Source organism: Sander vitreus, chromosome 1 (genome assembly GCF_031162955.1).
Source record: "Sander vitreus isolate 19-12246 chromosome 1, sanVit1, whole genome shotgun sequence".
Lineage (NCBI taxonomy): Eukaryota > Metazoa > Chordata > Actinopteri > Perciformes > Percidae > Sander > Sander vitreus.
Genome location: NC_135855.1, coordinates 15,363,771 through 15,380,132, shown reverse-complemented (window position 1 = coordinate 15,380,132; position 16,362 = coordinate 15,363,771).

The following is a 16,362-nucleotide window of genomic DNA, read 5'->3' as shown; positions in this document are numbered from 1 at the left end:
TGCCAAGAAGACAACAGTTTTTCTGTCATCCTTTCATTCTCTCAGACAAACAGCTGTCTGTCAGACACATGCACGCACGGACACGGACATGGACATGGAGACACACGCGCACACACACACACACACACACACACACACACACACACACACACACACACACACACACACACACACACACACACAGCCATCACAATACACTTCTGAATTCCTTTGGTTGAATTTTTGCATCTGCCAATCAAATTCCCTATTATTCTTGTGAGTTTTGCATCTCTTCCACAGATAATATGTTTTGTGTGGGTGGATGAGGCAATCATGTTGCTATTTCTTCTCTGTTCTTTGTTTATGTTCCAGATTTACCGTAACTTCAACCCTTCCTAGCTATAAGCCTTCTAATCCTAAAGTATGAGCTTCTTTCTTTAGCAACCCCGCAGGCAATGATTATGACTAAGGAACGCTTACCTGTCTGCTCAGTGTGAGTGGGTCATGTGTTATGACCCTGGGGTCATATTTTGTAATGTGTTTCACCCTGCACTATCAGTTGATCTCCTCTTAGTGTACACAGGTAATGGAGAACAGGTGCACACGCCGGATTGGTCCAGCAGGGCTGATTGATGTCTCCTGATTGGTCGCCTGGAGGACAGCAGCCATTTTAAGCCTCATCAGACAGAGACTCATTCTCTCTCTTCACTCTGCCATTCCCAACATGTGCCTGTGTAAACCTGTGTCTTGTGTTCAAGTTGTTGTGAGTAGTGTAAACAGCCTTCAGTCAAAATGGTGGTTTTGAGCTTTTGGATTTGTTATCCTTCAGCCATTTTGTTTTAGCTGTGAATATGTTTTTCTCAAGGTGGTAAGCTTCTCCTAACAAGCCATCACCCCCCGTTAGCATCCCATTGACTGCCATTCATTTTGTTATGGCTCCGTAGCAGACGTTTTTGTAAAAACAGGCTAACGATTGTGTCATAACCACGGGACTTACTGTCGCATAGTAGAGGAATTACCGTATAGTACAGGAGAAGCTCGCAGGCAGTTTCGACTTACATTAGCTGTTTAATTACTAATGTTAACTAGCATTTTAGTTAGCAATAATTAGCCTGTGCCTATGTTATCTCCTTACATATACCTACGCTCTCCGTCTCTGCAAGATTGGGAATGATTGAGATTTCTCTTGGCACAGCTACCAGAAGACACAGAAGGGGCACACGTTATGTTGCGTCCGGTTTACCCCTAGACATCAGGTCATAACATAAATTGGGGGCTCGTCTGTTCTTTTTTTCCTTTGGTGTTGTATTGGCTGGATTTTTTATTTTTTGTTTTGTTTCTTGGGGCTCTTTGTCTGGTTGGCAGTTTTCTTTTGTGGTGGGGGCAGGTATGGACTTTCAATTGGAGGATTTTGCTACTAGTCCATCAGTTGATAAGTTAGATAGGTGTAGTAAGTAAGGACTTTTATGATGTGCATGTGCCCTCCAGTCTCAGGAAGCAGGAGTTGAAAGAGCTCCTTTGCTCAGAGCTAACTGAAAGGGGTTTGTTTGGGGAGTTGGCTCCTTCAGAGGGAGTTCCAGGTGAACAGGCTGATATTGTTGCCCCACTCCAAGTAATCCCACCTCAAGGCCTTGCGTCTCAGGCAAACTTGACAACAGAAGAGCTGAGGCTAATGCTACAGATAAGGGAGGCTGAGGTGAGAAATCGAGAGTTGGAGGTGCAAGCCATGCATTTGAAAATAAGAGCTCTGGAGATAGAGCGGGGAGCCGCTACATCTGCCAGTTCTCCTACTTCACCGTCACCCGCTCCGAGACCCCAAGACAGCTTTGACGTGAGTAGGCACATTGCACTGGTTCCACCATTCAGAGATTCTGAGGTAGATTCCTATTTCAATGCTTTTGAACGTATTGCTGCTACACTGAATTGGCCGAAGAGTGTGTGGCCTCTTTTGCTCCAATCTAGGTTAGTGGGCAAAGCTCAGGAAGTCTGTAACTCTCTGTCCATAGAAGACAGCTTGAATTATGCCATTGTTAAAGCCACTGTCCTCCGTGCCTATGAGTTAGTGCCAGAAGCATATAGGCAAAACTTTAGAAGTTGTGAAAAAACAGCCCAGACATATGTAGAGTTTGTAAGGGAGAAAGGCGCTCTGTTTGATAAATGGTGTCGGGCCAGTAAGATGGCAACTTCGGATGATCTGCGTGAACTTGTGTTGTTGGAGGAATTTAAGAAACGGATCCCAGATAAGATTGTTATCTACTTAAATGAACAAAAAGTTTCATCCCTTGCTGCTGCCGCTGTACTGGCGGATGAGTTCACATTAACTCACAAATGTGTTTTCTCCCCTTTTGTTCGTAGGGAGCCAATTGCTCAGTTGTCCGTCAGAGTAACTCCCCTAAGAGTTATCGCCGTTACCCCACTGCCGCCCCTGCCGCCACAGACGCCAGGGAATGTTTTTACTGTCGTGAGCAAGGACATCTCATCGCTGCCTGCCATCTTCTTAAAAAGAAGGAGCACCGTAGGAATGCCAAAACAGCCTCTCCAATAGGGCTCATTCACACGACACCCCCCAAAAAGTTTTATTTGGTTAATGCTCAAAGATACCAAATTGACGAGACTTTTAGGCCGTTTATTTCGCATGGTTTTGTTTCTCTAGTGGGTGAGGAAAAACAATTCCCTATCACTATCCTGCGGGATACTGGAGCTAAACAAACACTGATTCGAGATGGTATTTTGCCCCTCTCAGCTGAGACCTACTGTGGGGCAGATGTGTTGGCATGGGGTGTTAAAATGTGTGCAGTGCAGGCGCCGTTGCACTTCTTCATTCCGTTGTCCTCCAGATTTGTGTCAGGCAAATTTAGTATCGCCAAACGTCCTCAGTCACCGATAGCCGGTGTAGACTTAATCCTCGGGAATGATTTGGCTGGTGGTAAAGTTTTCCCATCTCCCGAGGTGATCGAACATCCGATTGCGGATAAATGTGTTCCCGACTCCAATGTACTTGACTTTGTTTTAGCTGTGAATATGTTTTTCTTTGTCATATTTTGCTAGTAGCAGTTTGGTAGGAGTGAGAAGTCCTTTTTGATTTGTTCCCTTTTTCTCCTGTTTTGTTATCAGAAGCTTAGTTAGAGCTTTGTCTTTTATTTACATTTTGGTTTAAGAAAGTTTAGTTTGCCTTTAGAATTATTTTGTTTGTTGTGTTGGGGCCTCATCTCCAAAATAAACTGGTACTTTGCAATTCTTTGTCCTGGCCATGTTTGGAAGTGGAAGAGTGTGTGTGGGGGGGGCACACGTTATGTTGTGTCCGGTTTACCTCTAGACATCAGGTCGTAACACATGTACATGTATGAATTCTGTTGTGCCCGAATGTCTCTTCTCCCAAGTCACACTGCCATCCCATTGCACCTCTCAGTACTTTAGCTTTTCTACATCGTGACACTGGTGACAGCCCCACAAGACCTTCTATGTCAGAGCTGTTTCTATCTCTGCAGGATGGTACATTATTGAGAGGTTTTTTTTTATTTTCAAAGGAGCAGGCTATAACAGTTTAAACTTGCCCTTAAAGCGTGACTGACGGTCACACACTCCTGCTCGCTCTTTATTTCTGACACACATGCCCTCGGTGGCTCTGCTATTATACAGGCAAAGAAGTGAGGCGAAGGGAGTATCGAGACAGAAAGTACAGTGAAAAGGCAGTTCTGAGAGCAACCTTGTCCACTGGTCCACAAAGCAGTACAACACACAGAAATAGAGGTATGTCATTGGCAAATCAAAGTGTGGTTGTGGGACTTCTTTTGAATGGTTTGACAGTTTTAAAGCATCTCTGTGTAGCCACAGGACTCATCTACTCCCTCTGCTGGGCATATTTACACACAATGTGACCAAATGGCACTTCCATAGTGAGTTGACTGCATCTGTTTATTTACACTGATAGGGGAGTGGACTGGCTAAGTAGCTGGTGATCAAAGAGGTGATGCTGTTTTTTAGGTTAACTATCCCTAAGGCAATTTCTACTGCACCGAGAGCCCTGGTAAGCTCCTGGGGCCTGGTGTGTAGGGTGAACAGACGTGAAAAGGAGGGGAGAAGGGGGCAAGAGAGTTAAGACAACAGACGTTTGGCTGAGGTAAAAAGAGCGAGCAAGCCTTCTGCCTAACAAGTGTGGGGATGGGGGTGAGGTGGTGGGTGTGACTCAGTGATGGTGTTTTTGTGGGGTTGTATTGCTTATTCAAAAGGGGGTTGTGAGCTAAGTGTGGTTGTGCAGACCAGCAGATAGAGCCATATCGCAGGGTTCCAGCTTAAAGAGGCATGTCTCAATCGTTGCCATTGGCTCTATCGCACTGCCAGAACGCAAAGCTGTTGGCATGTAGGTGTGTGTGTGTGTGTTTATACAATGCATGTGTGTACGTGTACATGTGTGTTTTTGAGTAAGTGTAACTGTCTGTATTTTTGGCAGCATGTGCATATGGGTCTGGCAGAAACATGCGGCTAACCATACCGTTATTAAGATTTAAACCATCTCTTGAGCAGGGTCATGAAAACAAACCTGCTCATCTGAGAGAAGCATTAAGAGACTGATTCTGTTTGTTTCCTAGTTTCATGGTTGTACAGTATATGTAGCAGAAATGTAATCAGGGTGATGTGTGTCCTCTGGGGTTCTCAGTGAGGGATGTTGCCATTCTGTACAGAGCTGGGTTTGCCTGAGATGGCCAGATCATTTACATTGACACTGATGATGCCATTAGCCAGCTGCCAGGAAGCCTGTTAGACATGTTTCACTAGGAAGAGCTGTGGATGCCGAACAGCAAGTCTGAGGCTCTAAAACCCAACTCCTTCCTTTTTGTTGTGTCTATTTTTAATGTTGGTTTATTTAACAATTTAAAGGTCAGGATTAAATGAAAGTAGCTTAGAATTGTCATTAGAAAGGCATGGCACTATTGGCACTGCTAGTAGATTTAAGAACTCGAATGAAAGCAGATGTGTCATTTCCAAAATGCCAGAAGAAATTGGAGATGCTTATCACTGCTCTAGGCAACTGACTGTTAAATCAGGGAACAGCAATTCATCAATTTAATTATTAGTGACAAACAAAAGTTTGTATGTCTGAACACATTACACTTACATAATAGCATAACAAAGCAGCCAAGCACTTTACAGGCAGTGAGATGACTTGTGTGTGTGTGTGTGTGTGTGTGTGTGTGTGTGTGTGTGTGTGTTTAGAGTGGTAAGATAAAGATGAGGAGATACATTAATTCAGGCAATTTTGAGGAGGCTAATTTTGATTAGCTTCTTTTGATATATGAGATAAGACGGTGAGATTTTTTCAGAAGGGGTGAAGCAACCAGGTGACTTAAAGCAGGAGGGTCCTTTGTCTTACACTTTTCCTGATTAAATCAGCTACATATGTGCAATTACGATGATCGGTGAATTTGTGAAATAATAAGACTGGCAGTGTACTTGAGATAAAATAAATTTAGTTATGTTTGTAAAGGTAAAATTGGGGATTTATGACCAAAGTGTGTAGGCTGACATAAACAGACTCCTCATTCACTGGCCCCATGTACACCGTGGCCTGCAACTGATCAACAATATGGTGGTATGTCAAGCGTGTCTTTTGGGCTGCATGTTTATGTTTAACTTCCTGCCATAAAAAGCTTGATATTCACCCACTACAACTCATAAGATCCCTGTCTGGCATGGACATCATTATATGAATGCTTCTTGAGCTGAAGTGAGTGAACTGGCAGTGGCTCACAAATTCATACTGTAACAGTAATGTCAGGGCCTTTGCACCAAATCTGATTTTGTTTAGAGTAAACTGGAGCCTTGAGCAAGTGAAATACACGATGTGGGGACGACTGATGCCCTTAAGAGGTGACAGATTTCGTGAGGCAAAATTGAGACAAATGTACAGTTCAAGTCACCATCTCGTGTTAGTCCCCTACCCATAATAGATGAGAGCAGTGTATTTCTTCAATCTCCTAGAGTATCTCTTTTAAACAAAGAAGTGATAGCATAGTTAGCAACTGTAGATATGTGCATAACAATTAATAATATGTAGGGAATGCTTAAACCATAATTACAGTCATATAAATTACTACTGGTCTCACAGCAAATGTGCAATTCACATACCATTAGGAGTCATACATACTTTAATTATCAGCTTTGTGTGGTTTTAACTCTGTTTAGTTCAAAGTGGAATAGTTATGCTTAAACATTAAACACATACAAGAACAAGTAGAGAAAACCCAGGTGATTGCAAACGTTCATTTCCCTTCACATAATACATCAATTGTAAAAAGTATGTTGTATACCAGGGGTCCTGAACGTTTTTTAAACCAAGGACCCCTTAACTGAAAGAGACAGAACAGGAACCCGCCACTACATATATTGTATAAAATGAAGCTGCATAATAAACTGGGCCTACAATAACGTGTAGGGCAGCCTAAAGCCTTCATATATACCTTTTTTTGCATAGGATACTAAGCTATTCAAATAGCCTAATATTTTTTGGCATGATTTTATAATCACATTGTAATGTTAAACATACATGTGACACAGTGAATCCTTAGGATTAACTTAGTGATGACCTTACCTATAGGTCAGTAAGCAGTGGGGATTTATATTTGCTAATAATATGTTGGATTCATGTTAATAATTTGGAGGCCCCCCTGCATTGACTCTAAAGGACCCCCTATTGAAGATCCCTGTTGTAGACATTAACTTGTGTCATGTACACCTCCTTTAAAGGAAAATGCCTCTGTACAAAGGTAATGAAATCCACCTACCAGCACTTTAAAGCTCACTGATTAACACATTCATTGTATCCTTTTTGAAATTCGTACAAAAGTGTCAAAATGAAAATTAGCCGATGTGCTGGAGAATTTCCTGGCCAGGACTAATTATCGGGCAACCAGTAGTGATTTTAGATTCATTAAAGGTGCTCTAAATGATGTTGGGTGATGTTACTTCTTGTTGACGTTCAAAGTATTGTCAAACAAAACTGAGGCTAACTCGTCAAGTGGTCACTTGGGAGCCTAGGTGGGATCTTTCCTCTTCAGCCACAGACAGTGACTGCTCTTTTCCGCTGTGTTGGCCAGAGCTTTGATTGCTGTCCTCTGGCCTTGTCCTCTGACTCCTATTTCTCTCAGCAGCCTAACTCCGGATTTCCACTGGATGCGGAACGTCTGCGGATCGGCTCCACTGCGGAACGGCTGCATGCTCTGCCGTCCATCAATACCCACTAGGTCCGGATTTGTTGCGGCAGGGCTGCGGCCATGACTGACAGCTGTAGTCACGAGGACCCACAATATCTCGCAAATTCACATAGAATAGAACCACAAAACCAACAACAGTTTGTTTCCATCCAGAGGAGTAGAGGGGAAACAACTCTGTGCTGTGTTTTCAAGGTGTAATGCAGAGAAATATGATCCGCCGTGAGCGCGGTGTATTTTATTTTGAAAATTAACCGGATTTTTATTTTGTTTCTGTGCTCGACGTCCTGTCCCGCACTATCTGCCGTGTGCTGAATTGCTGCGGAGCTCTCCGGCGTCCGGCAAAAATAGAAGCTCTGCGTATCTGCTCCGGAGGGCTGCGGACCGCTGGAGCTGCGACGCAGTCGGAACGCAGCCGTTCCGCAGTCAGTGGAAATACACACACTGACTTTAATGGAAAACTAATGACCCGACGTTCCGGAGCGGATCCACAGCCGTTACACATCCAGTGGAAATTGACGGTTACAGTTTAACTGGCGACGAAGCCTCTGCACCCCACCCCCAGTAAGTTACTTGTCAAGAAGTCTGGTACATACATCTTCATACTTAGCACATACTTTACACATGAGTGGTATCAATCTTCTCATCTAATTCTCTGCAAGACAGCAAATAAGCCTACCTCCCAAAATGTCGAACTTTAGGTTATCCGATTTATTAATGCCTTTACAATGGTTATGGTTAGGTACCTGTTATGAAGCACTTTTTCTTAGTGCATGTCCTCAGCTGTAAGTCGCAGAGTAATTTCCGTCACCTTTTACATAATTTACTTCTTGTGTTAATGTCAGTCACCTCTCCGAACCTGCAAATAACCACATTTTTTTTTATTGCAAACACTGTAACCTTTGTGGGAGGATTTGTGTGTGTAGGAGTTTAATTTTAAAGAGATGAGTGAAAAAATTCATAAAAAAATTAATGACTATGAGCATGAAGTTGACCTAGGCTGGATTTAAAAGAAATGGTTTGTCATAGCTCAGCGGCGGAGCTTAATGCATCATAAGTTTGTCAGCTTCAAAGGGGATCGATATGTGTCTGAGGTTTATCATACGGAGTCAAATAACTATGGAAACAGTCTTTAATAATCAAATATAAGAGTTATTTTAGATTTATACTAGGTAAAAAGTGTATTAAGTTATTTGTAACTGCTTCAAAGTCTCATCTTTAAGCGTTGGTCAAGATTTACATTAACTGTATTGCTTGACTTTATTGTGGTCATTTAAATTGCAATTGGATCTGATGAACACATCAGCTAATGAGTGAGGTGATGTCTTTTTACCACAAACAAATGGACAAGCAGGATACACAGTGGATTTCTACATGTATTATGCATTCTGGTTGACCTCAAATTACGACTGTACATCAGCTGCTTCAGTGTATGTAAATGGAGACAGGGCCTAACACTGTCCATAAGGGCACCGGGGAGACTGGCCTGCTCTCCAGCCCATTAAAGACAACTCCATTATCTGCACTCTGTACTACACACACATACACACAACGACAGCAATGCAGACTATGGGCACATAAAGTAGTCCACCTTAAGTAGCTCCCCTCCACGCCACGCAATGCATATTTTATAACAGCCAGCATTAAAAGCCGAAGGAATAAGGAATGCCTGGCTAGGCAGCTGGGTTAGCTCTACAGTACGCCCTACTTCTTTTCTACTTCAGCCGCTTTTGTTTTTGTTGCAAACACGCAGATAACTGGACAGACGAAGTGCCGTGAGAGTTAAAGCGAGATTGTAAAATGTGGGAATGTAGGATCAAAGATGGAGAGGACGAATGCCTGAAAATTCTTCATTGGGACAAGACTGCATTGTTGAGCAGTGATGGTATAATTAGTGTCTCTTTTCTCTGCATGTTTTCCTCATCTACAATCTTTTCTGCATCTTGCTGCTTCTGCAGGTTTGTGGAGGCAAGGTCAAACCTGGAGCTATGTTAATTCTGGAGGCTGATCAGCCCTCCAGCTGAAAGACGGCGTACTGCTGGGCCTGTGAACCAGAAGATTGTCCTTTAGCTGAAACACACTGGACTGAAACCAAAAACACACATCCATCACTGTATGTCGCTGATAATAGCAGCTGGATGGCATCTTTGGGGTTGGGTGGTTTTTGTTTGAGCGTGCATATATTTGTGTATGTCAGCATTTGATAGGGTGATTACTCCTCTCTCTGCTGTATATTTACACGTGTTTACTTGTTTGCAAGTGCACATCAGGCAAGGTGTAACACCCTAGTAAGTCAACATTCCCGTCTGTCATCGCTGGCAGTGTTATGCATTCTGCCTCACACTGGGTCACACAGGCAAGTTGTTCTGTCAGTGTAACACTTTTGAGTGCGGCATTCATCTTTTTTCTTTTTCAGCAGTCTTTTTTTTTTTTTGTCCCACCTTTCTTGCCCCTGATGGCGGTGAGTGGAGGATTCTGAGGTCAGGTACGGGTTAGTTCTGTCAAACACCTTGGAGACTCAGGACTCACACTCTCTTTCCTTCCGGTGAGCTTTTTCCCCTGCGCTGTTCTCCCCTCCACCTCCTCTCAGAGAATAAATATTTAATTTTGACTGTTGCTTCATCTTACCAACCACTGAATTAACAGCAGTCTGCAAGCATGTATGTTTGTGTATGCTCATCCTCAACTAAGTCTGTATGCATTTTACATAAAATGTAAATGTGTTTGGGCTCATACATTTTACTGATTTAGCCAATAGTCAACTTTTACCACATCTGTCCGTCCCAGTGACCTGACAAATAGATTTAATAAGCATTGCAGCTTTACGTTCCACTGAAAAACAGGTTTGTTTCAGTCATCGTTCTCCATAGATACCACCTAGCCTGTGTAGCCTGAAATGAAAATGTAGAAAGGTCTTGAGTCCAGATACGAGTCAACTTTTTTGAGGTCTTGCACTTGACTTGGTTTTGTGTCTTGTTGGACCCGGAATTGTCTTGGACGCCATTGACAACTGGTGAAATTGTATTCTGGCTGCTGATTTTGAGATCAGTTGTACAGAACGTTGTCTAAAATCTATGCATTGATTAGTTTGATGTTAGAAGATAGACCATTCTTTTTTATAGATCCATCATCCTTTTGGAGAACAAGTTTAGGCACAAAAACAACTTAGGTTAAGGGAAAGATCATGGGTTGGGTTGGTCTTGGTAAGGGAACCTTTGTCGCCCTGGTAACAATACACCAGAATATCTGAATGTCTTTGCCATTTCCTTAAACAACTGATGCTCTAGTTTTTCTTAGAACAGTCTCCATTTTACTGCTCTTTCATTACTATTTTTTTAGACATCATTTGTCATATGCACACATTATTCACTTAATTAGACATTGGACCTCAATCCAAAACTAGCTTTCTCTGTACTGTACACTATGTACAACTTGTGGTCGAATTGGCTTTGTGTCTAGTTGGCCTTCAATGTAAAGGAGCAGAAAAAGCCTCATAGCAGTTTGATAAGTTTCTGTGGCGCTTTAACCTGGCAGCACGGACCGCCAGAATACCGTGTGTGTGTGTGTGTGTGGCTGGCATGTTTGGTTGCCATCTGCAAGCCCCATGGCTTCTGGCTAAGATGCACACGCAGGCACACACACACATAGAAAGACACAGGGAGTCACCCACATGCAAGCATATGTACACATTCTCCTACACACTCACCACTTTTGTGCTGCAGCTTGTCAAAGTTTGGGTGCAGGCATGTGTAAACGAAGTGAACTATAATCACTCTCAACGCAAAAGATCAAAATCCTATTTCCAGGAAAGTAGGCAGCTCTGAGCTGAACAAAGCCTCCAGCAAAGAAGTCTCAGCATCTCTCAAGCACACGCACAGGCGCACGTGCACGCACGCGCCCACACACACACACACACACACACACACACACACACACAAATATGTCCTGTGATATTAAGGAATGTGAGTAATATCACTGTAGGCAAATCAGTTTTATTGGCCAGTACAGATCTCTAAGATGTTGCATTATTCACATCTTGTGATCATCTTAAAGAAATATATAAAACATGAAATATAAATGTCTGGGATGTAAATGTGAACAGTTGGTGTTGCCAAGTGGATATAAAAGTTCATTACGAAAGTTTTAGTGATTTGGCAGAGATCAATGCAGAGATATTTCATTGCCAACGCTATTGTTCGAAAGTCCAGATTAGCTCCTTAATACTGCAGGTCTATTGATAGTGATTATGAGCTTAACTGTACAAAGAGAGTGGTGATCATACACATTTAGCTGATAAAAATGATGCAAAAACAGGACGGTCAATCAAAATCATGTCCACGCAGCTTCTTTATGTTAATCTAACGGTGCACTGCTGCCGAAGATTTGGGGAATCATAATACCAACGAAAAAGACTACATTCCTGCCCCATCTCCACTTTTGGTTTGTAAGAGTGTCTGTTTGTTTGCACAGATGCAAAGTGAAGCAGTTATAGATCATAGTTTAGCAGAATACACTGAAGCTGATTAGTGAGGACGAGTTGAAGGCCCAAAGCTGCTTTTTCTAATCCCGAGATTAGTAAAATAATAAGAGGCCTGTCTTTTTGCTCACATTCACACAGAGACAAAATGTTGGTTTTGGCTCAGTCCTAAAAACAAAGCTGGTATCTCCACTCTCTCAGAACAGTCCCTTGGCCACAGTAGTGACAGCCCTAACTGGGAGAGTCACAGCAAGCCAGTACGGCTCATCGCCAGACCAGTGTTTCCAGTGTGAGCAGTGCTTAGGAACCTGCTAGCGTGTTGGATAGTGTATACCAATTCTGGGTTGAAGATTAACCTACTAGCACAATTGAAAAGGTTCCAGGCTTTTTCTTTCAGATGCAGCTGCGTTTATTGGGTTGCAGTTCAAATATGCCTGGAAACCAGCACACAAACAGGCACACTAGTACGCACACACCTAAACTTGCACACAATTAAAGGCCTAATTGCTAACCTCAGGGGGCACTTTTCAGTTATATCATGAAAACAAAAGCTACAAGAATTTACAAAGGTTACATTTTAGTTAGTGGCTTCACTAACTACATTTTCCCTGAAAGAAGTTTAAAAATACCTTGCATGGTTGAGAAATCAAACTGAACAAGAGCTTTGATAACATACTTTTCTATGAGAAATAAGATTTATTATCATCAATTTTACCACTCCTGGGACAAAAAAAAGACAAAAAGAGTTTAGATGATCAACACAAATATACATAAGCAAACAGAGAAGCAAAGCAAAGCAAATAGAATATACAATTATCTGTGTCTGTTTGACCCCAGGGAATTCACAGTGTAATGCCACTGAGTCTAATTCACTTGCAGAGTTGAGCAGGATGTAAAGCTTGATTCACAGTGGACTCAGACCATGAAAAAGCCTCTTTTCCTCCAACCTTTCATACAGACAAAGAGCTGCCGCATCTCCACTCCATGTGAGAATCACAGCTTTGAATATGTATGTGGGACAGAGGCACCCGGGCTAAAAACAAACACTCACCATGAATGAATATATACATTTGCTTTATACTGATTGTCCTCTCATACAAACACTGTGAAAGAGGGCAGGCCAGCATACGGTTGTGAGGACTGGCAACTCGCGAGACATTAGAGGGAGATCAGGGAGAGCATCTATTAATGTATTCTTTTTAAAAACTGCTACCTAGTGGACCGTGAATTGAGCCCTTTCATTGGAGCCCATCTCATACTGGTGTGAAATGAGGTGAAAATAAGCAGACCTAAAAGAGAAGGCTTTGCAGGAAGTCTTTCCAAATGTCTGTGGAGGTTTGCTGAGGTGACCCAAACAAATCAGCTTTTGAAGGGAGTCAAGGGTGAGTTCAGTGCACTGGGAAACAAACACACATGCAGGCTTCTCTCGCTGTCTATGCATGTCAGAACTCGTGCTGTCAGTTTCTCATTGCGATGCTTTTATCACGTGTTTCACTGCCTTCTGGGCCCTGCACTTTGCAGGACTATGCTTGTCCCTGGACAGCCAACTGTAAGCACAACATACTACCACCTGTCAGACTGATTGCCATGCACACACAGACAAAAGACACACACTCACAAGGAATAACGACAAACCCTGTTGCATTTTTAAGTTTGATTCTAAACTCAAAATATTCATGACAATTAATCCATTCTAAGGAACATAAACTAAATAGCACCTCTATCTGCAACAGAGAACTGTTGCATGGAAGGGCATCTGTGTGCTGCATATTTATCAAAGTGACAGCAGGCATCAGGGATACCGGGGCTCCAACATAACCACTTACTCACTAATGGCTTACACAGCCACGGATCATTATCCCTCACAGCGTAGCACAGCACAACACAACACTGAGCTGCACAGCACCATGCTGCACGACAACCCCCTCAGTCCCGGCATTACATTGGTTTGACTGCAGTGTGAAGTATGTAGGAGGTTGATTAGATATTCTTTCCAGAATGCTTCCTCAGTTTCAGCATCAACATGTTTACATGGATTACTTGTAAGTTTGATAGTTTGAAGTTACAAGTCCTACTGTATATTTAGGGTTAGGGTTACCTAACCCTAACCCTAACCCCTAACCCAATTTAAATTTCGGCCATCATCGATTAAAGTTGCACTCATCAAAGTAATTACTAAGCCAAACAGGTCAAAAAATGTGATGATCAGTTAAGTTTTAAACCAGCCAAAAGTTTTGCCATTACCTTAACCACTTGTTTTGGAAGTGAATAAGTGGAACAACTGAAATGTTGGCAAAAATCTGTCATTGCAAAGATAAAATATGTACATGCACAAATAAGGCAAGTATTAAGAGCCAAAGTTGAATCAAGTAGTCTATCTAGAAACTGTTGGATGTTTACATCCAACAGTTTGGGTAATAACTTTACCATTTCGCATTCTGTGCTTTTCCATATAAGTTTAGCTAACCGGAGGGTTTGTTTACAACATGTCTGATCATCTGACTGCTTCTGATTCTTACCCTGTCACATTTCTGTTTGGCACGTTTCCGGATCTCAGCAATTAACTTTGTGAGTACGATGTCATTATTAGTGATAGGAAAAAAGACATTTTGTCCTGTCACAAGCGGACAACATTAATGATGGATGCATTCCATTTAAGGTGAGCCAATTCCAGGTCTGTGGTATTGTGCGTGCGCACTCCCTGACATGGCTTACCAGGGTACATTGTTGATGTTATTAATTACACCTGTGCATTTCCTGTTTTGACAAGTCAAAATGTTTGCCGTGAAAGTGGTCCATGATGGCTAAAACTACAAAATAAAATGTTGTAATAAGCAAAAATTATCCTTTAACCATTTCCTGTCATCCTGATGGTGACAAATAAAAGGTGTGACTTCATAACTAATTAGATTATTCAGAGAATCCAGATCTAAAACTGTGTCAATGCAGCTGTCTTGTCACGTAGTAGAGATGAGCAGATGTAAAGCTTTTACATCAAAATTGTGAATGCAGCAGTTTCTGAATATAATCCACAATACATGACGTGTATAGTTTTTTTCTTCTTATGCTATTTCATAATCAACAATGCACCACTCCAGGCTGTCTCTCATTCTTAGACAACAGCGCCAACTGGACAATACCGACCATGCACACACATGCACATCAACACACACAAAAATGCCAAAGCAGGCACTTAGTCATGGTTCTATCTCAAAATATCATCTTTACTGAGGTCTATAGTAATTCATGTGTTTTAGTTGAATTTCTTCATGTTTTTGTTAGTTTGATAGCCTGTTAACAAAGCTAAGGCATTCAATTATAACAGCAATAACACATATTATTCTGACAGAAAAGAACCATGCTTTTCAAAGGAAATAAGATAGTGAGCAGTAAAGTTGATTACAACTCCCTTTATAGCTGACTATGCAGCCGTTAATAGTTCCTTATGGCAGAAATAAAAATGCTAAATATATCAGCCAAACTATAATTGATCCATAACATCATAAGATCTGTTTCTGTACTGTAGGTAGGTGCAAAAAAACAAAAAAACAAGATTTAGTGTCCAATTTAAAATGTAATATTGTTGTTATTTTCTTCGTGGTTAGGATTGAGAGTCAGCTTGTGAGTAAAGAGAGGAAAAAGAGAGGGACTGTCATGGATATTGAGAATGGGATTGACCCAGTAAAATTATTTTGATTTGTGAGTTGTTGGAACAGATGAAAGAGGGACTGGGTGTGCCTTACAGGTAGATTGATGCAGCAGTAGACATATAGGGACAATGAAAATGCAGAGAGACTGGCAATGCCCCATCTGTTTGCTACAGGCGAGGGAAATAATGATGGATTCATTGTTCAGTCAATTAGAATTCAAAGAGACAGCGGGGGAGAGAGAGGGAGGGCAGGAAAGAGAGAGAGATTGTGGTGTGTTGAAGAGCCCCTGTGAAGAGAGTGTGATTTCACAGGCCAAGTGTGAATGGCTAACACGGCTGAGTGAGGGAGGTGAGAGCAGAGCCTGAGGTGAGAGAGGGATGGTCTGTTGGAGGAAAGAGCTGCGGGTTGATGGGTTAGAGGATCAGGGCTGAGGAGAAGAGCAGGGCTGAGGCTGAGACCATGTCATGCTAACACTTTTTTTGTCATCATTTTGGCTTTCCATTCACACTAAACTGGAGTTTTCAAAAAAAAAATTGCATAAGGGAGTGAATTTGACTATGTTTTGACTGCCTCTAACTTTCTATAATTAGTGATATATAGACAATGCATGGTACGGCTTGAGTCCACTCTACTTGACTCACTCTTTTGGTTTTCCATCGAGAGCCAAAGTCACGCCCTTCTACTTCCGGTCCATGGGACCTATCTTTCGAAAATATGAACGGGAGTGAATGGGGAAAGACAAATTATTTTTTGATCCCGTTTGAATTGAGCCATGAATTACACATATGATGCTCATCAGTTTAATAGATAATTTCGCAAGTCAAGAAAGTCTCAGTTTATTGTTAAACTGCTGAAGTATAAGACTGTGAAAATACGTAATTAGAAAGACTACACACTTCAAAGTCGCATGGATTAGGTCTTACTCAAATGAGCAGAGGATCTTGCATGTTCTTTTGCTTATCTGCTGAAAACACTTCACTGGATAAAACGCAGGTAAGGTAAGATAACGTTACATGTGTTGGGGAACAGAGCTAAGCTAGCTAGCTAG